Genomic DNA, 20,217 nt, shown 5'->3' with positions numbered 1-20,217 from the left:
GAGTTTCTTCGCTGCCACCACCATCATCAAGTCTGACTGGATCCAGAACAATAGGCATCTCATTAATTCCGTGAAAGAGGGGAATATTAGTCGCAATCATAGTGTAGCCATCATGTTGTTGTGGTTGTTGTGCACGTGGTGACTTGAGCTCTTCACTATTCTTCTTCTGGCAAAGACAACACTTTCTCCAGTCAGTCCGGAATTTAGATGGTCCTGGATCTGCATTTGCCATCTTGATGAATGGTAATAAAGGTATCACAGTATGATAATTATCTGTATTCAGTGAATCAAGGCCGAGGGGTTATCCTTTTACCACCTTGCACAATGCGCAATCACGCACAATAAGGTATGGGATACCATAGGGTCGGGGTTAGGGTTAACCCCCTAGTACAGGAAGATGCTGCACATACTAAACCTCTAACACTACTACGATATACACTACCATGCATTTTAGCCGAGCCAGACGTAACATGAACCTCTAATGTAGCAGAATATTAGGATTCCGGGACTGATATATGGTACAAGGAAGCCAGTGAGTAAGTCCATGGGTCCAAATTCGGATTCTACATAGTGAAAAATGCATTATTTGACACCAAGATCATTCAAATAGGACAAGTCTTTGCGATTGTATTCCGAAATGCAGTCTTACTGTATATTCAATGGCGGCCATCTTGAAAAATGGCCGCCGTCTTGAATTTTTAGGTGGCTAACGGGTTTTATCAAAAGAGCAATCCCCAAGGAGTATGTGTGCCAATTTTGGTGCTTGTTTCCAGAAATGAACAATCCTCCTGTAATTTGCAGTTATCTGCCCCACTATATCTCGCTGAAACCTTGACAGATTTACAAACAGTTTGGTTTCTGACAAACGTCATTAACGTGGTTATAATTCTGGATGCTTGAACATGTTGAAATCGTCTTCTGGGTTTATAATGGGTGTGTATTGCGTGAGCTAGAGTGTGTGACATCATCGCTAGAGTGGAGAGCAGCTGGAAAAACTTTAGAAAAAATTCTCTTCAGCTTGATTTGGGTCCCACATCTTTTACTTCACATAGACAATATATACATAGAAATGTAGGAAATCTTGTTGGCTTTCAGATGATGGTCTTATCTCAGATGTAGGACTTAAACTTTTGGCTGTAGAAGCCCTCGAGCGACAAGAACTCCAGCAACTCCCCCATAAGCCGCAGTGTTAACTTTGAGCCTAAATCTCTGGAGTGGAGCAGACGGTACCTGTTTTGTCTCTCGCTCTGGCTCCCTCATTTTTCACTCTACAGAAATAAAAAACACATCACAGAGTTCAGCAATGTCTCCTGTTACTCACTGTATACATATTTTGGCCATAACCATTAGACTTTTGTCTATACCTGCAGGTGTTTGGGAGGTGTTTTCTTATTCATCCTTATGGGGAATTTTTCAAATTTCATTTTACTACTACTTCAGCATACGTTCAGCTATAGAAACCGTTCAACTATCAACATGTTCAGCTCTTTAAGCTCTTTCAGCCTTGTACAGTTCAGCTTTTTAGCTTTTCAATTTTTTCAGATATTAAGCTTTTTCAAAAATAATAGTAATATGGAAGCAAATGTGAAAATCCTCAACTCCTCTTCAGAACTCATCCACTTTCAACCTCTTCTTGTGTTAAAATATTTTCATTCAAAATTGGAAATATGGACTTGTATGGTTATTCGTCTCAAGGCCTCAATTATTCATAAGTATGTAGTGTCATAAATATATCTCTGTACAGGGTGGGGATTTCAACATGCAGCATTTCTTGATGTATAGCCTATTTGTAAAGGGAAATATTGTAGTCTACCTATTTTAGAACATTATTCAGAACATAACATAATTATTCATAAGTATGCAGTGTCATAACTACATCTTTGACGTTTATAACAAACCAAACCGTTTGAAAATCGGTTGAAAATTGAGCAAGTTTATGGTTATTTAAAAAGTACATGTTTCATTACCAACACAATGTTATGGGTGAGCGAGCTACCTGTACCAAGATGGCCGACCTGTGCGGACGTTCGACTCCATTGGCCAGCAACGTGGACGAGACATCTAGCCTTTATATCTATGGACACAAGGACAATAAGCCTGTCCACGTCCACTGTCATGTCTCCAGAAATCGTCTACGTAAAGCTGGCTTTGCTCTTCCGGACCGGTGGAGTTGTATTACGTTTCCATTAGGGGTGGAGCCGAACCCAAATACGGTATTCGGAAAGGCACAGATAACGTGTTTTTTACAAATACTTATTTCAAACAAATACTTTAAAAAATATTTGTATTCGGGAACAACAAAAACATCATATCAAAAAGCTACGTTTCCTCATGAGACTGCAGTACATGCCCGGATGAGTGAGTGAGTGGCATTCAGGAGTCGGGGGCGGAGGGGGTCAAAACACCGCTGTTCCCCCCCGCCCCAGCAGCTGTCCATGGTGCTGCTGAACCAGGTGACGTTGTTTACACTCTGCGTTGTGCCTTGTCTGTGAAACGCGCGCTGCTCAGGGACTGGGCAGATCTGTCCCACTTGCTTTGTCCCTCACTCCGTTGGGAGATCTTCCACAGAGTAAAATAAATACACATTGTTTCTCTCCCCCGCTCCGCTCGAGCGCGGCTGAACGCGGCTTGAGCCCACTTCACGGGCGCGAGGCTGCTGCAGCCGGCGACCCTGCTGACAGCAGACCGGGGGAGAAAAAAAAATTCTTTGCTCGGTGCTTTGGTTGGGTTTTAGGCAATGAAGAGAGGAGTTGGTTAAGTTTAGTAAAAAGAGCAGGTCGAGGCCAGAGGCATAATGACCGTTAGCTATAGGCTACTATGTAATATTATTTACAGATCAAGTTTAGTTCTTGGAGCTCTGTGCATTAGAAAGAACAGTTCTTCTAAGTATTATTTGTTTTTATTCTGTCTGTTCAACGTCCTCCAACAAGGACGGGTGGTGGTGGGGTTCATAATGTTCACAATGATATTTTATTAGTTGTTGGTTTAACCATGGATGATGTAATGGCTGTTATGTTATTTTCTTTTCAATGACATTCCTTGTTACATGTTCATTGCTGGATTTATGGAAAAACATCAACCAATATTGCATATCCATAATTATTATAATGGATAATTAAAGAATACTTACACTATAACGAAAATTAGAAGTGTAACTAAAAAAATATATATATTTTTACGCCTATTTTGAATTTTACTCGAATACAAATACAAATACAAATACTTTTCCCCCCTCAACAAATACAAATACAGATACAAATATCGGCTGCTCTGCACACCCCTAGTTTCCATGGTTTCAGTAGTTGTCATAGTTACACATAGATTACGGCAGCCAATCAGTGCTGAGTGACAAGCGACTGACGGCCAGAGACTTGGGGTTTCTCATCTCGAGCGACAGAGCGATTGAGAGATTTTTCGCTCTGCCCCAGCGATTTTTCGCCTGAGCGATTAACCGCTCAGTCGCTCGTTTGCATTGACTTAATATGTAAACTTGTTGCCAGCAACAAAAATAAATGGTCCAGTGTGAACGCACCTTAAGCGTTTTTTATATTATAGCCTACATACATGATGGACTTATGTGGTGTTAGGTTGAACTAAACATCTACGTTTAAGAAGCACTATTTGGTAGGACTATTTACCAATTTGTTATCTAAAAACGTCTCGTTGACGTTAGTGCTACACTTTGTCCCTGAGGGGAGAGGCTCTACCAATGACTAAACCTAGGACATCAACTCCCCACACTGTGGACTCTTGGGGCCTTGATTGGCTCCACTATGAGGCAAAAAACAATATAGTTACAAAAGTCTGATGTTGCACTTGCAGAGATTACTACACCAAAAATCCCAAATCTATCCCACTGTACCAAGAAAAACGTATCACACCGAACAGTACATCACAGATTTGGCGGGATGTACAGATGTACATCACGCCAGTTTTCAACAAAACATGACGACATTTTTAGTGATCAAACACAAACCATTCACAACCCGTCAGCCATTTGGCATTGAACTTTCTTTTTTTCGTTTCGCACGCATTGTTGTTGATATTCTCAATCTCATCTTCTGCCTCCTTCCTCTTCTCGCCCCCAGACGTCTGTCCAACCAACCACCGCCGCATTTAGTTTAAGTTTAGGCTACTTTTTAATTTACTTTAGCTAGCTCCCTCCCTTCTTTTGATAGTTTCTGCTCCGTTCATTCATTCTTTTTCTTCTTCTTCTTCTTTGTGTTTTCTGTTTCCATGGTTTCTCGCGCTGGTTGGTTGCACTTAGAGTCCTAAAGAGAGAGAGTGGCGCCACCTCCGTTTACTGCAATGGTTCAGTTTTTTCACAGCAATGGCGGAGCATGGAGCCCCGCAAAAGTTCCCGGAAGTTAGCTTTCGCTAACTTCCGCCCAATGTAATTCTTATGGAGCACACGGTCGGAGCAACACTTGATCAAGGTAAAATGTTTAAAGAATGACATTTTTACATTAGTATTGCATTAGAATTAAATCGACACGAGTAGTTAATTATGTTAACTATGTTGGCGGATTGTCCCCGTCTAGATAAGAAGATTTAGAGAATATTAACACGTAAAAGTTTAAGCTAGCACTCTGGATAACGATGAAGCTTAAGATATGAGGACATTAGCTAGGACAGCGAGCTCTTAATGTCTTGACCACCGCATTGCACTGACTAAACAGCATTGTCACTGTGTGTTGTGTGTACACACACACACACACACACACACACACACACACAATTCTGTTAGTTTAATATAATTACCGTGTGTGTATTGGAGTACAGTATTTACTATAAAGCTGGGCAATCGACCAAATCACGTAAATACTACTATTGGGATTCTGGACAGACACAAACTGGGTTTATACCAGCATGGTTATATTTTCCATGCATATGTATCATGTTACTAATTCTCCTAGTGAATATTGTGGAGAGACTGTATTATATTGTGAAAGAGACTCCTGACTTGATCATTCAATGTGCACGCAGCATTCCTCCCCCTCGCCACTTAATCGTGCGTCCGGATTGGCTGCAGCTGTCCCTAATTGATTAATTAGTTCAGAGCAGTCAAGCAGAGGGAAAGGCAAAGGAGAAGCGGAGAAATGAAGCATTTGGAGTTAAAGGTAAGAATAAACTACAAGTAGCCACTGTTTACCAGTTTATACAGTTCTGGTTGATTTTGACCAGTGCGTGCACATTTTGGAAAAGTAGCCCCCACTTTATATTTGCCAGGGGTGTGGGGGGGCCTGCATGCACAGCAAATGATCACCATAGCAGTCTCTTCTTCATATATGTATGTCGATTTATCTATATATCTATCTCGCACACAAAAATACATAATATTTTCCGTGTATATCAGTTACCTGCACTTGGTGCTGTGTGGTCAAGAAGCAGTGATGCCTCTTCATAACTTAATTCTGCACGCTGCAGGCCAGGAGTGCTGAGCAGACAGTGGTGAGACTGAAAAGACATAATGTGATGTTTTTCAAGCAGTCATTCAAATATATAAGTTTGATAAATGAATAATGTATGGCAGAGCAACTGAAATGGATTGTCTTAGATTGCAAAAGTGCTCCTGATGTCATGGTTGACAAGTATGTATATTAGTAACTGTAATGAATACGTAGTTGATTAATGACTTAAGTAATCATACTACATTGCTGCTGCATGCTGCACATCAGGAGAACTGAAGAGTAAGGACCAAATATCTTATAGCTCAGGAGTGATGATGACAAGGATGTTACATGTCTCTTGTTAATGATTTGTACTTGGTGGAACAGTGATGTTTACCGGATACAGGTAGGTGGTGGGTTAGTGATGTTGACTGGGGAGGAGCAGTGATGTAGCTGGGGCTGGTAGTTGGCGGAGGGGCAGTTATATTCTCTGGATACAGGTAGGTGGAGGATTTGTAAGCCTAGGTGGATGTAGTCAAATGAAGTGTTACTTGTCTTGGCTTTGTTCTGGTAGGTGGAGGAGCAGTGATTGTTGGGTGCTTGTAGGTGGAGCATTGATAGTGCTGTCTCGGTTCTGGATGGTAAGGGAGGAGTGATGTGGATTGGGTGCTGGCAGGTAGAGGATTAGTGTTGTTGGTTGGGTGATGTTAGGTGGGGGATTACTGAGGGTGGCTGGGTTTATGCTGGTGGAGGGGCAGTGATGCTGGCTTTGTCCTGAAACACTGTCGGCTTTTCTGGGGTTGGTTGATGTTGAACCTCGGCCACAGTTCTTTTTCACTTTCTTGGTTTGGCTCTTGCTTCCAAGATGGCCATCTTTTAAGTGTTGTGTTTTCCTGTCATTTTGTATTTTTTTTGCTTCAATCCGCAACCTCAACCTAATAAATCTCCGGATTATCTTTTCTTTTACTCCACAGCATGATGGAAGCCTGCTGGTGAGTGCCAGAGCTTCCTTCTCCAGCACACCCACTGTGTTTGGAAGCTCCATGAGTGAGGAACCAGTCTTCGTCCTGAACAGTTCCTCGATGTGGTGAATGACATCATAGGCTTCTTGGGAGGGGTGGCAGAGGGCACCTGACTTGAACTCTTTAAACTTCAACAACATGCTGTTTTCTTCCACAGGATTGTCATCACTGTGCTGTGTTGCAGTTCTGCAGTTTTCACAGATGCTGGCAAACTTGATGATCTTGTGAACAATGTAGCCTGCAAGATGGAAGAGTATACATTTTTCACTCTTTGTTAGGTCAGGTGCTGCTCTGTCCACCACTGTCAGTTGTTCCACTCTAACTGACGGAGTGACATTTTGCTCCACTCTGTCCAGGAAATCTGCCAAGAAGCTACTGTCGTCCTCCTGGTAGCTGCCCGACTTGATCGTGGTGAGGAACTGCCCCACGGATATGATCCTGAGAGCATGGTGGAATTCCACTGGAGTTGGTACAGGATTCTTAGACCTCACACAGCTGAATGTATTTTCAAGGCAGTCTTGAGTGAACCTTGACGTTAACACAAACCTGTGTCCTCTTGACAGCATCTCTTCCTGTATGGCCAGAATTGATGATGTTGCCATTATCACTCCTGACTGAACAGGCTTCCACCATCCCTTTGGACCAATCTTTATGCCACGGAACAAATGGACAATGTCTTGGAGGAAGGTAATGGCCCTCTGGTACTCCTCCATCTTGAGCCTGCTCAAGGCTGTAATCGGATGCCGAGATGACATGAGATCAAACCACTTGTCAATTTGCTCCAGGAACCATGCTGTGGTCATGTAGGATAGAGGGCGGTTTTCCTGCTGCACCAAGTATTTCAGCCCAGCACTCGTTGCCCTACTGAAAACATTCAGAGCTGGCCCAACCTTCATCTTGTCAAAGTGACTTGGTCCAATGACTGCAGCTGTCAGCTGAGGAGCTAGTTTTAATGCCATTCCCTCTTGAAATTGAATTAAGTCCTTAATTGGGACCACAGAAACCTCGTTAGAGGGGAGGTTCTGTTTTTGGACAACATCTGAAGGAAGGAAAAACACCTGTCCTCGGATAAGGGCACTTTTTAGATTTTTGACCAAATGTGGGACGTCGGGCATGAAAAAGAGCTGCCTGTCTGGTGTTGCTGGATGTGTCACCGATGTTTTATTGTGGTCGACCCCAAAGGATTTCCACATGGCCTGGTTAGGGCTACCCATGTCAGTGGTGACATTCATTACATGTAACCCAATGGATGCTGCCCTCTGTATTATTTCTGTAATGATTGGCCTGTACTCTGCTCCCTTGGTAGAATTGCCACTGAAATGGTATGCAACCACTTGCTTCCAGCGTGTTGTGTTTCCAGCCAACATAAACACACACGCATGTGTTGCTACCCCTGTGTGACCCGGCAAAGTCACATCGCCGTACAGCTTTCCTGACAGTGTGTGCAACTCCACACTTGGTGTTATCGCCATTTCATCCAGGGTCAACACACACTCCCTCTCCAGGTCTGTAAACCCATCTGCCTTAAGTTTGAGGAAGTCAAACACCTCTGTCAAAATACCAGGCTCAAACCTTACTGACTGCATTCTTCTCTGCAGGGTCCTAATTCCTGGCAGGGGAATCTTCAAGTCCTGCAAGGCCTTGTAGCCAGAGGAACCAGCAGCAAACCGGAGCTTTAACGCCTTCTTGACGGTATCATTGCTCCATTTCATCCCTCTTGTAGTGAGTCTGCCTAATGCTCCAATTTGATCTTTAGTCAAAATTTTCTTGATGTTTTTGTCCCTAATTTTCATTGTCCTCTTCAGAACTGCGTTTTCCTTCTTTAATTTTCTCAGTGCTGCCCTGTTTTTTTTAATTTGATTTTCTTGTCGTTTCAATTGTTTTAGGAGCTGTGATTCTGTCGGCGGTGGCTTCCTGCTCTGCTGACTGACTGATGTGAGCTCTCCCTGTCTCTCATCTGCCATGCCCTCCCTTTCTTCTGTCTCACTTTCCCTTCTCTCACTCTGCTCATCCTGTCTTTCCTCAGCATTGGAAACTGGTTTAAGTAGAAGACATGTCACTGTTTATTTTTAAATATTAAAATAATATTGTGTTGCTTAAAGGGAAACTCTCGCTAAAATGCAACCTAGGCTTTTTTTGTGAATGTATATGAGTCAAACCTTCGTGCAAAAGCATATTTACGACAAAAGTGTGGTGTGTTTTGTTTTAAAAATAGCAATGCTAGCGTTCCTGTAGCACTCCCACTGAAAATGACTTTGAGCTGAAAACGAAAATACAGTAAATCTTAAAAGTGCCTCTTTTGTCGTAGTTGTGCTTTTATTACATGAAGGCTTGACTCGTATATATTCACAAAAAAGCCTAGGTTGCATTTAAGCGAGAGCTTTGCTTTAAATAAGAAATATTGGTATATTTATCAAGATTTGATATACATTATACCTGTGTCACTTGTAATACAGTAGCTGTGATCTGCAGCTAAGGACCCTGTTTTTGCAGGTGAAGGGGGGCATCGTGGAGTAGGGGCCCTCCGCTTTCTGACTACTGCCCGATGCACAAAGATGGTGGGTATGGCATCTTCTCTCAGCCTAGTCTTGCCCTTGCTGGTCTTGACAAACTGGTCTTCCTCAAAATGTGCCTGCAGAGTGACTTGACTTTAGTTCTCACACTCAACAACTCACTTGTATCTAGCACTATGAAAATGTCTAGCATATATCCCATAGTGGTTGAATACACACTATCACATGGCACATTACATTTAGTAGATACGTTTAAAAGCTTTGCACACATAAAACATCCAGTTCCTGAGGCACCTTGACAAAATGTGTCACACATCAGTGGCTGATTATACTTAACCATGAGCAGCAAAAGCTGTTGATGATTAGAAAATGTGAATCTGTGTATCACTTTCTGCCCTTGTCCAGCACTGTCCCGAAGCACCTTCAGCTGTTCTTGGGTTGCCCGATGTTCACCTTCATGGTTTGGTTCTTGTTTCCAAGATGGCCTTTTAAGTGTTGTTTTTTTCCTGTCATTTTCTTTTTCTTTTCCCCTTTTTCTCACCCCTTCAATTTGCAACTTAACTTCCCTTGGTTTTTGCATTGTATTCCTGCTCCGTGTTCTGTTTTTAATTAAAAACATGTTAAACTACTCAGTGGTGTGGTTTTTGAAAGCATGCTAAAAGTGCAAATGCATTGTTTGAATATGATTACCTCACATATTTTTTTGTTGGTAGCATCTTTGTAGGTGGTTAAATGGCTCCTTCCAACTTTAACCATCCATGCCTTTCTCCTGTCTCGGTCTTTGGGGAAGCCATACATGCTCACACCTTTCTCAGAGCGATTGGAGCATCCCCATGCAGCACAGTACACCATGGTGAAGACTGTCAAGGACTACATGGTGAAAAGGACACAAACGGCTTGAAATGCTGATCTGTTTGACTTCTTTAGATACCGTTTCTTAGGAATTGATTGTGGTACAAAGTGCTTTGGGAAAAACAAGACTGATTTATTGTGCATCACTGAGTAGAGTAAGTTTGGCATAAGGAAGAATAGTTAACAAATGGTGATAGAACTCAGTTTTATTTGCAGTGAATTCAAATCAAAGTGTAACTTATTTGCTGTGGATTTCCTATTAGAAGACAGTTATCATCATAATGCTGTTGCGAGTCCAGAATTACTGTGCAGTCAATGGGCAAATCTGTGTTAGTCACCTTCTCCTCACTCAAAAAGTTAGTCTGAAAGTGAAAACAAACAGAAAATATTACGATTTTTCAACGACTTTACATTAAAGTTAAGTTGGTAAACTTAATGGAGTTCAAAGCAATTAACACTAGCATATAAATGTTGCAATGAAAAGCTTTTATTGACCATTATTTACCGATCGTTGTGGTTTTCGTATTATTTTCAATTGCCCGCCAAGCACTTCCGGGAACTTTTGGAGGCTACATGGACCACGTGATCGGCCAGCGTTTTGAACTTCCGTTGTCGCCACTCTCTCTCTTTAGGACTCTAGTTGCACTGCCTGCGCCCAGCCAATGGGCGTCTTATACGTCATCACGTAGCATCACGACAGTGTTCATGGGAAATGTAGTCAGTACTGCCCAGGGAGCGAGAACAGTAGAGCGGCTCTGACTGACATGATTGCCTCATGCATCACCGGCCAAACTGGCTAGTTTTTATTAACACCCGCCAAAATGATTTTTAACCCGCATTAACTTACGGCTCATTCGGCCAGATGCACTTCCTGTAACACTCTGCCCCGCCCACCCTAACAACCTCAATCCTATCAAAACAATTTTTACATGTCAACTACTGTTGTATCAAATCAAATCAAATCAACTTTATTTATATAGCACCTTTCATACATGTTAAAATGCAGCCCAAAGTGCTGTACATTAAAAGAAAAGAAAAATGAAACAAACCCCGCATAACATCCCCATTCATGTGACACAGATACACACGCATATGCGCACACACACACATGCGCACACACTCACGCACACGTACACACACACACACACACACACACACACACACATATATACAAAATAAAATGTAGTATGGCTGAGCACCGATAGACCAGGTGAGGAAACGCCAACCTGTTGGAGCCATCCCCACCGAGAGCCCCCCAAGGCCACGACCACAGGGGGGGCGCCGCCACAGAGACCATCCCGACCCAGACAGCCAGGGGCCCCTACCACGGCCATAAAGCCCTGGGGCAGGACTCCCTGACTATCCAGGCCCGGACTATCCCCAGGATGGCACCCCCGCAGGCAGGCCAGACAGAGCTCCCGGAGTGGAGGGCCCCCATGAGGAGAACAATGGAGCTGGAAACTAAGAACCTATAAACTATTAAAAGAGATGGAAGAGCGTCCTAAAACAACATAAATGAATGTTAAACCCATAAATGCAGTGTTAAAATAGATACATGAAAATATAAATAAATACATAAATAAAAAATAAATAATAAAACTTTTGAGAGGAAAATAAAAGACAATAAATGAGTAATACTAAAAGTAAATAAATAAAATAAATAAAATAAATAAAATGGAGTAAAATGAGTTAAATTAAACTAAAATAACAATGATAAAAGGGAGCTCAGTTAAAAGCTAGATTAAAAAGATGAGTCTTGAGCCTACGTTTAAAAGCATCAACAGACTCCGCGGCCCTGAGGCCCTCCGGCAGGCTGTTCCACAAGCGAGGGCCGTAATGATAAAATGAGGCTTCACCAAAGGTTTTGGTTCTAACCTTGGGAACAGATAAAAGACCAGTACCGGAGGACCTCAGGGTCCGGGAGGGCAGATACGGTAAAAGCAGGTCAGACAGATAAGAAGGGCCAAGGCCGTTAAGACACTTGAAAACTAATAAAAGAACCTTAAAGTCGATCCTGAAGCGCACAGGGAGCCAATGCAGCGATTCTAAAACGGGTGTAATGTGGGCCCGCTTTCTGGTCTTCGTCAGCACACGTGCAGCTGAGTTCTGGAGCAGTTGAAGGTGTGAAAGGCTCTTTTTTGGAAGACCAGAGAGCAGGGCATTACAGTAATCTAATCGGCTGGAGATAAAAGCATGCATTAGCACCTCTGTGCTGGCCAGAGAGAGAAACGGGCGGACTCTGACTATATTTTTGAGATGGTAAAAACCAATCTTTGTAGAGTTTCTAATGTGTGGAATAAAATTAAGCTCAGAGTCGAAAAGAACGCCCAAGTTTTTTACGCATTGTGAATGTTTAAAAGCATTTAATTTTGGTAAAAGTTTCTCTCTTTTGCCTTCAGGACCAATAATTAAAACCTCTGTTTTGTCCTGGTTGAGCTGTAAGAAGTTTTCTGCCATCCATGACTTTATATCAAGAATACAGTTTAAAAGGGAATCAATAGGTCCCGAGTCATCAGGAGAGACGGCAATGTGAAGCTGTGTATCATCAGCGTAGCTGTGAAAATTGATGCCGTGCCTCCTGATGACGTCCCCAAGGGGTAGCATATATAAATTAAAAAGTATTGGACCTAAAATTGATCCTTGGGGCACCCCACATTCAAGTTTATGCGTTCCTGAGGAACATGTATCCATATTTACAAGAAAGTGACGATCTGTGAGGTAGGAATAAAACCAGTTAAGAACAGTACCAGAGAGGCCCACTAGGTGGCTAAGTCTGTTTAATAAGATGTGGTGATCTACTGTATCAAAAGCAGCACTTAGATCCAGTAGAACCAGGACAGAGAGTTTCTGAGAGTCCATGTTACACCTGAGATCATTCACAATCTTCACGAGGGCTGTCTCGGTACTGTGGTTCGTCCTAAAACCAGATTGACACTGTTCTAAAATATTGTTGGTCTTTAAAAAATCATTTAATTGGATAAAAACTAGTTTTTCTACAATTTTACTTAAAAAGGGTAGGTTGGACACAGGTCGGTAGTTGGCAAAAATGTCAGGATCCAAATTGCTCTTCTTCAGAAGGGGCTTCACCACTGCTGTTTTAAAGGCAGTGGGGAAGACACCCGTCTGGAGAGAGCAATTCACAATATTTAAAAGTTCAAACTCAAAGAACGCATAAAATTGTTTTAAAAGTGATGTGGGAATTGGGTCTAAAAGGCAGGTTGTTGGGTTAGCTCGGGAGAAAACTCTACCGAGCGTTTCTGCATCAACCAGGACAAAATGCTCCATTGTCTCCACAGATAAAAGCGATGGTTCAGGTCTGTTAAAAGCAGCATTCTTCTGTTCTAAAAGAGTGGATCTAATGTCAATGATTTTACCTCTGAAGTGGTCTGCAAAGTCTTCACATAGATCGTCTGTTGGAACTGTGGACGATTTCTTAAAATCAGTATTAATTAAACGAGAAATAGTGGAAAAGAGAAATTTATGGTTGTTCTTTTTGTCTGAGATGAGTCGTGAGAAGTGGGAAGTTCTTGCCTGTTTTACTGATTTATTGTAGGTTTTGAGTATGTCCCGGAATATTTCAAAATGAACTGATAGCTTTGTCTGCCTCCATTTTCTCTCTGCGCTCCTGCAATTTCTTTTCAGTTGTTTTATTTCAGTGTTTATCCAGGGTGATGTAGGTTTGATTGATATTGTTTTTGTGGAAATGGGAGCCACTGTGTCTAGGGCTGACCTCAGTTTACTGTTAAAATTATCAACAATAAAATCGCAGGGTGCAGGTAAAATGTCGGCAGTGCTGTTGTGTAAAATTTCAATAAAATTTGCAGCCACTTCGGGGGTAAGGTAGCGCTTCCTCACTGTTCTCACCGGGGCCTCCCGTTGGATAAAACTGGAGATATCAAAAAACACACAGTGATGGTCGGACACAGCCAGGTCGACAACAGAGGACACACCAGTGGACAGGCCATATGTTATGACCAGGTCCAGGGTATGTCCTCTGTTGTGGGTGGGCTGTGTGACATGTTGCTTAAAATCCAGGTAGTTTAAAAGATTTAAAAATTCAGTCGCAGTGGGATCTGAATTATCATCTGTGTGTATGTTAAAATCACCAGCTATTAAGACCCTATTGTATGTTGAGTGTAAAATCGATAAAAGTTCGGAGAACTCACTAAAAAAAGAGGGATGGTGCTTCGGTGGTCTGTAAATAGTCATACATAAAATCGGAGGACTGCTAAAAACAAAGGCATGATGTTCAAATGATGTGTAGTTGTTAAAAGTGATGTCCTTTGTTATTATAGAGTTAGAAATTATTGTTGCAGTCCCGCCACCTCTTCTACCACTCCTGTTAGAAAATAAAAAACTAAAATTTGATGGGGAAGCCTCAGTGAGAACGGCTGGTGCATCAGTGCTGAGCCATGTTTCAGTTAAAAGTAAACAGTCAAGTTTGTTTTCTAAAATAAGGTCATTGATAATAAAAGACTTATTTGACAGGGAGCGAACGTTTAAAAGTGCCATGTGGAGGGTTGTATGTGGGCTGGGAGATGGCAGTGCAGTTTCTCCTTGAGCTGGTGTTGCCGGAACTGCCCGCAGACACCTGTTGCGGTCCCGTGATCCCCTCAGTGATGTGTGGTGATGATGGGGAAACCTGGTGGAGATAACTGTCTGGATCGGAAACGCAGCTGGTGAGGGAGTTATTGACAGGTGTGTGCTATCAGGAGAAAGAGCAAGGGGCGTGGTGTTTGCTACTTTGTCAGGGGAGGACAGTCAGTCTGATGAAGTGGTCTCTACTGCGTGCTGCAGATTAGCAGCTAGAGTGCGGCTACCCAGGCCACTTGGGTGGAGACCGTCGTCTCTAAAGAAGGAGGGACGGTTCCAGAAAAGATTAAAATTTTCGATTAAGTTAAAATTGTGCGCTCTACACGCAGACTGAAGCCACGTGTGGAGCCCGAGGATCCTGCTGAAACGCTCGGTTCCACGGGACAGCGTGGGGACTGGGCCAGAAACAAATACCATTTTTCCACAGTTTTTCAGGAGACCAAACAGGTCATTGAAAAATGATTTGGTCAGCTCAGACTGCATACGGGTTGTGTCATTTGTTCCCACATGAACAATGACTCGTTTGATGGAGGGCGGGAGAGAGCGCAACAGCTCCGGAAGTTGTGTCAGAATGACCGGGACTGTGGCTCCAGGGAAACAGTGAGTGATGGCGTTGGAAAAATGAACATTTCTGATTATTGAGTCGCCCACAATCAGTGTTGCGGGAGGGGGACGTGGACGAGGGGCTTGGGACTGACCGCTGCCGGCAGCCAGGGGGCGGGGCGAGGTTCCCAGTCGGCCGGGGATGGTGCGGTGCTGAGGCGCGTGCTTGGACGTTGGAGGCTGTTCTCCTGTCAGCTGCCAGTGGCGGAAACCTCCTGAGCACCTGTTTACGGTCTCCGTCTGCCTTGTTTGTCGGTGGGAAAGGGAGGATTCCCCCCCCTTATGATGTCGCTTCCCCGCGGAGGACTGGACAGTCGCCCGATCACCGACAGCTGGAATACTTTGGGCCGGACCGGAGCGACATGCGCCAGAAGCCGTGGTGTCAGGAGGCACTTCACCCAGGGCGAGACCTGAATGGCTCGAAAGAGTCGAAATTGCCGATCCGGGGAAGCCGGCCTGAGGCGCTTGGTCGGTGATCGCAGACAGCTGAGGAAAATCCTCCATACTCAGGATGTTGTACCTGTTTGACAGCTGGAGTTCACAGGGAGGTCGCGGGCGGGTCGTAGGCCTCCTTCCGCCCACCGCAAACCAGGACCCGTGCCTCGGAGTAGAGCTGCTGAGTCTGTGGTCTGGGGTGAAGGCCAGCGAAGTAGCGGGAAACCTTTTTGGCTTCGCTCCCAACGATTCCCAAGGTTCCCCAGCTTGGAGTCGTAGATGACGGGCTGAAGGAGCCGCTGGAGTAGCCGGAGTAGCCCCGGGGAGAGGTGAAGAGGGCCGGCTGCCGGTGATTGGCGCTGCCGGTGTAGCAGCCGGAGCTGCTACCGCTGAAGCTAGCGCTGCTGCCGCTGGAGTAGCCCCGGGGGGAGATGAAGAAGGCCGGATGCCGGTGATTGGCGCTGCCGGTGTAGCAGTAGGAGCTGCTACCGCTGGAGCTGGCGCTGCTACCGCTGGATTAGCCCCCGAGAGAGGTGAGGGGGGCCGGGTGCCGGTGATCGGCCCTGCCGGTGTAACAGTAAGTGCGGCAGCAGGAGCCGCACTCTTCCAACCCGGGTGGTTGGCGCCCGCGGCGGGGATGGTGGAGTCCAACTCGGCCGGGCCAGCGGGAGGACCAGCACCTACAGTGACCAAGGAGTCCAGAAGCATCTCCTCATTCCGTATCCAGTAGAGATCGGAGACCCGGCGCTCGAGTTCGGCGATCTTCTGGGTTTTCTGGAGACAGCTATCACACCCCTGCGAGGAGTTTAGAGACCCCCCATCACAGGGCTCCACGGCGAAGGTAGGCATGATTATGGTGCTTAGCCTAGCGGCGTGAGCTAATTAGCGTAGCCGGCGCCGCTACAAGTGTCCCGGTACTGGTACAAACAGAGTGGAGATGATAGATGGTGTGGCCGCCGATTACAAAAAGAAAGTCATACATCAACGATGAGATGGAGAGGGAGCAAGCATGGGTATTAGCCTTGATATTGGACTGAAACTATAGAAAAGTTTGAGTTTTCGCTCTGACGCTCTGCTCCGCTCTGATCTCTGCAATACAATACAATCATTGTCAATCATCATCATTGTAGCAACAGTTCGAGATCAGTTATTGTGATTGGCTGTTAGATTTTAAAGAGCTATGGTGCTCCAACCTTATCTGGCACATTTTACCTGATGGCCCATAACAATAATTAGTAGTAGTTATTTCAATTAAAATAGGTTGTTTCCACTGGCCGTTTTTCTAAGAGCCACACTGTCACAGAGCTTGGCCTACTACATCAGATGCCATAAATGTGTGGACTGTTGCCTGTGTCATGAAACGTATTTTGTAACTGTAAACCACACTTCAATCAAGCTTCACCAACACACATATCACTGAAACTATTCTTTGAATATATTTTTGCTAAAAATATTTAGTTTGAAATGTTGAGTTAAATGAAAATATTCTGCGTCTACGTGCCGTGTTCCCCCACTGCTTCTGTTATCATCCCTTGCTCAGTCATTACTCTGATTTTCATAACACATAAAGACGACACAAATAGGGTTTGCTTACGGACATTTTCAGTGTATTGAGTTTGAAGAAATGTGTTTTTACAAATAAAGTCCGGTGTCTTTGAAAAACAGTCATTAATGCTCTTTCTGCCTAGCAAAAGATGTCTTAAACGTTAAATTAAATGTCAACATCTTCCCAAAATGTAAACGACCTAACCTGAACCGGCATCGCCATCTTGTCTGCCTGCAGGACGTGCTGTCGTCAGATTACGCAAATATCAAAATAAGGCATTTTTACAAAGTTAAAGTTTATGACAGTTATTAACATATAATTTTGAAAAAGAATAAGTTACAAAGAAATATTTAAAGGTGCAATTCGTAAAAAATGAAAGAAATGCCTTAAAGGCAACATAGCTTTAGTAAAATTTAAGAAAACAGTCTTTGGCTTTCACAGTGTTTGATGCGAGTCAAAGCTATGCATAAAAGATTAATAAGTAATTTGATAAGTTAATTGTTATGTTGGGTGTAGATGTTGCATCATGATCTTTAAGCAATTTGTTTCAGTATGGGTTTCTTTCTAAACTAATTTGTAATGTCCATATTTCAGCGCATTCTTACTCTGAACACATCAAAAACAGTAGCCTGGGCAGTGGCCCTTTGCTTTGACGGTGTAGCTACCCCTCTAGTGCTGTAGTATAAATAACAAGAAAGGCCAAGCGTGAATGTAACTATCATAGGTGACAAAACGGATGGAGATAGAGATTTTATGCCATGGGAGGATGACAGTAGAAACACAGCAGTAACAGCTCTGACAGTGCAACTTCTGGCTTGAAGGTTGGCGACATGGTTAAAAAAACTAAGGTGGAAAACATGAGAAGGGAGGGTGAGCAAACCGAATGGAAAGTAATGATAATTTTCAAAAGAGAAGGGGGACATTTTCACCCACTGAAACTGAAGAAAGCAATTGAAAAAGAAATTTGGGAAGATCAAGTTTGCTAAATACTTGAGTAACAGGAGGCTCTTGAGCTTTGCAAAAGACCAGCTGCAAAGAAATAAGCTCCTAAGAGTAGATTCACTGAATGGATAAAAGATCAGTGCTCATATCCCAGGAAAAGCAGCAAAGCTTTGAGGTGTTATTTATGATGTACCTTTGGCAATGACGACGGATGAGATAGCTAATGAATAAAAGGTGGAAAGGTGGTGAAAGCTACAAGACTGCAAATGCAAAGAAAGGGTGTGAAAACAGAAAGCCTGTCAGTAATCCTTGAGTTATGTTGAAAATGTTATGCCTAAGAAAGTAAGAAAGTTTATCCCCAAAAATTAGATGCTGCAACTGTGGTTGGGAACATAGAGCTGCTTATGGAGGGTACCCTGTTCCACAACAAGCCAGAGAGGTGCAAAAAGATAAAGTAACAAACCAGGTGTCTTTTGCTGATGCAGTTAAAAAAGTAAGTAAGTAAGTAGGAAATTGAGCTAGCCAGACCCAGTGCTGTACATGTGATGAATAGTGTGAGAGAGTCTGAGAACCAATGAAAAGAGCCTTCGTCTCCTACAAAAAAAATAAAAAATACATAGAGGAGATTAATGAGGACACACTGATTGTGGATAAAATCAAGTTTAATTGCCAATGGGCAAGAGTTCAAGAAGGCTGTGGCTGATCTGAAAGTGGTACCAGATGTTATTTGTATACAAGAAACTTGGTTAAGACCACACTTGGACTTGGTCATGCCAGGTTATAGTTCTGTTAGATATGATAGAATTGGAAGACAAGGTGGAGGATGTGTAACATATATTAAGGACACTATAACATATAGAAGAATCAATGTGCAAAATGAGTATGAATGCATAGTGACATAAATGTGTAGTCCCAGAGGAGATGTCAAATTAGTAAATTTATACAACCCTTGCAAGTACTTGTCTTATTTCAGGAGATCTCAGGAATTGTGGACAGAATAGAATTATGGTGTGGAGTCATAATGCTCACAATACTCTTTGGTGGAGTGATCATACAAACACAAATGGAGAAGTGGTGGAAGACAGAGCATGTGTCTGTCTTAATGATAGAAAAGGCACCAGGGTGGATGTTATAAGAAATACAGTCTCATGTTTAGTCCTTACTCTAATGTCTGGGAATATGAGTAACTTGTGTGAATGTAAAGACTGATACTAACATAGGGAGTGATCACTTTCTGATTTTGTGCTCTATTAACTCAGTCATTCTTGAGAATTGGGACAAAACCTTATTTTTTTTAATTTTATTTTTTTAACCTTCAATCATGCTTGGAAGATATATTTTAAAAGATCAAAGTCTTGGCTATTAAACCTTGTAACGGGCCAACCTCCCAGTGATTAAATTTTTTCTTAAATAGCATTTTTTGCAGCTGAGGACTTGAACTTTGTCAACTCCGTCAGACACATAAAAACTCATAGTATTATAATATAAACCATTAAGGAAATGTTTAATGATTTTTGTTGTATTGTATACAAGATGATTTAATTAGCTGTATAATCAAAAAGTTTAATATCTTTTTATTCAAGAAAAAAATACCATTATAATGTTGCCCACTTGCAATTTTTGTTGATAATGTCATTTGTCTTTGTGATAAACAACATATAATATAATTTATAACACAAAGAACACACATTAGGTGTACCAAAGACACTTTTTATTGACATGAACACATTTTATAAACCATTATGAACATATATTTCATGAATATCACAGAAAAAGTCCGTCTGACGGAGGTGACTTCTCTATGACAGAGTTGACAGCCAACTGACGGAGTTGACGTCACATGAAACACAAAAGTACACAAAACTTAAAAACCTGGAAGCACACAGAAAGCCATTCCAAACATGAATCTTCTCTTTTTGATTGTTTCAGATTTTGACTTGAAATCAGCTTATTCATCAATACCTTAACAAAAATCTGAGAAGATACAGAAACTTTGTAACAGAACTGATCAACTTTCAAACTAAATAACAATAACTGTGAAAGACCTATTTTCCCCTGAATTAAACAGCCACCATTTATTACAACTAGGGATGGGACAATATATCTAAATTTAATATTGCAATACAAAAATGTGAGGACATGTATAGGTCAGAAAATTGAATGGGGATAGTATCTGTGTTTTTCTGCAGTAGTAACCATAAATGGGACATTTGACTATCATAATTTAAGAAGCCCTCCATCCAAATTATATGATTTAGACTTTGTAATGCCATTTTGAAATTGTGTACATTTTAGCAAGACAATGCCATTGCTTGAAAGAC

General features: G+C 42.6%; 3 long non-coding RNA genes across 8 annotated transcripts; 2 read left to right on the top strand and 1 right to left on the bottom strand.

The window, feature by feature from the left end:
* Positions 1–4,289: 4,289 nt before the first annotated feature.
* Positions 4,290–6,402, top strand: LOC311255020. The gene is made up of 3 exons (XR_014622310.1): positions 4,290–4,436; positions 4,987–5,120; positions 6,365–6,402. It is a non-coding gene; the product is annotated as an uncharacterized lncRNA (long non-coding RNA).
* Positions 6,403–6,420: 18 nt separating this feature from the next.
* LOC311255019 lies at positions 6,421–9,509 on the top strand. 6 transcript variants are annotated; one of them, XR_014622304.1, is made up of 6 exons: positions 6,421–6,477; positions 6,570–7,917; positions 8,011–8,134; positions 8,299–8,347; positions 8,906–8,970; positions 9,331–9,509. It is a non-coding gene; the product is annotated as an uncharacterized lncRNA (long non-coding RNA). The 6 variants fall into 6 exon arrangements; XR_014622305.1 differs by having other exon boundaries at positions 6,428–6,665; positions 6,769–7,917; XR_014622306.1 differs by having other exon boundaries at positions 6,428–6,881; positions 6,976–7,917.
* On the bottom strand, positions 8,300–10,219 carry LOC311255021. The gene is made up of 3 exons (XR_014622311.1): positions 9,616–10,219; positions 8,849–9,044; positions 8,300–8,447 (listed from the first exon to the last, which is right to left on the bottom strand). It is a non-coding gene; the product is annotated as an uncharacterized lncRNA (long non-coding RNA).
* Positions 10,220–20,217: the final 9,998 nt, after the last annotated feature.

Source organism: Pagrus pagrus (assembly GCF_965226575.1).
Source record: "Pagrus pagrus genome assembly, chromosome: 3".
Classification (NCBI taxonomy): domain Eukaryota; kingdom Metazoa; phylum Chordata; class Actinopteri; order Spariformes; family Sparidae; genus Pagrus; species Pagrus pagrus.
The sequence above is the reverse complement of the archived record's forward strand: the minus strand, read 5'-3'. Positions and strand labels throughout refer to the sequence as shown.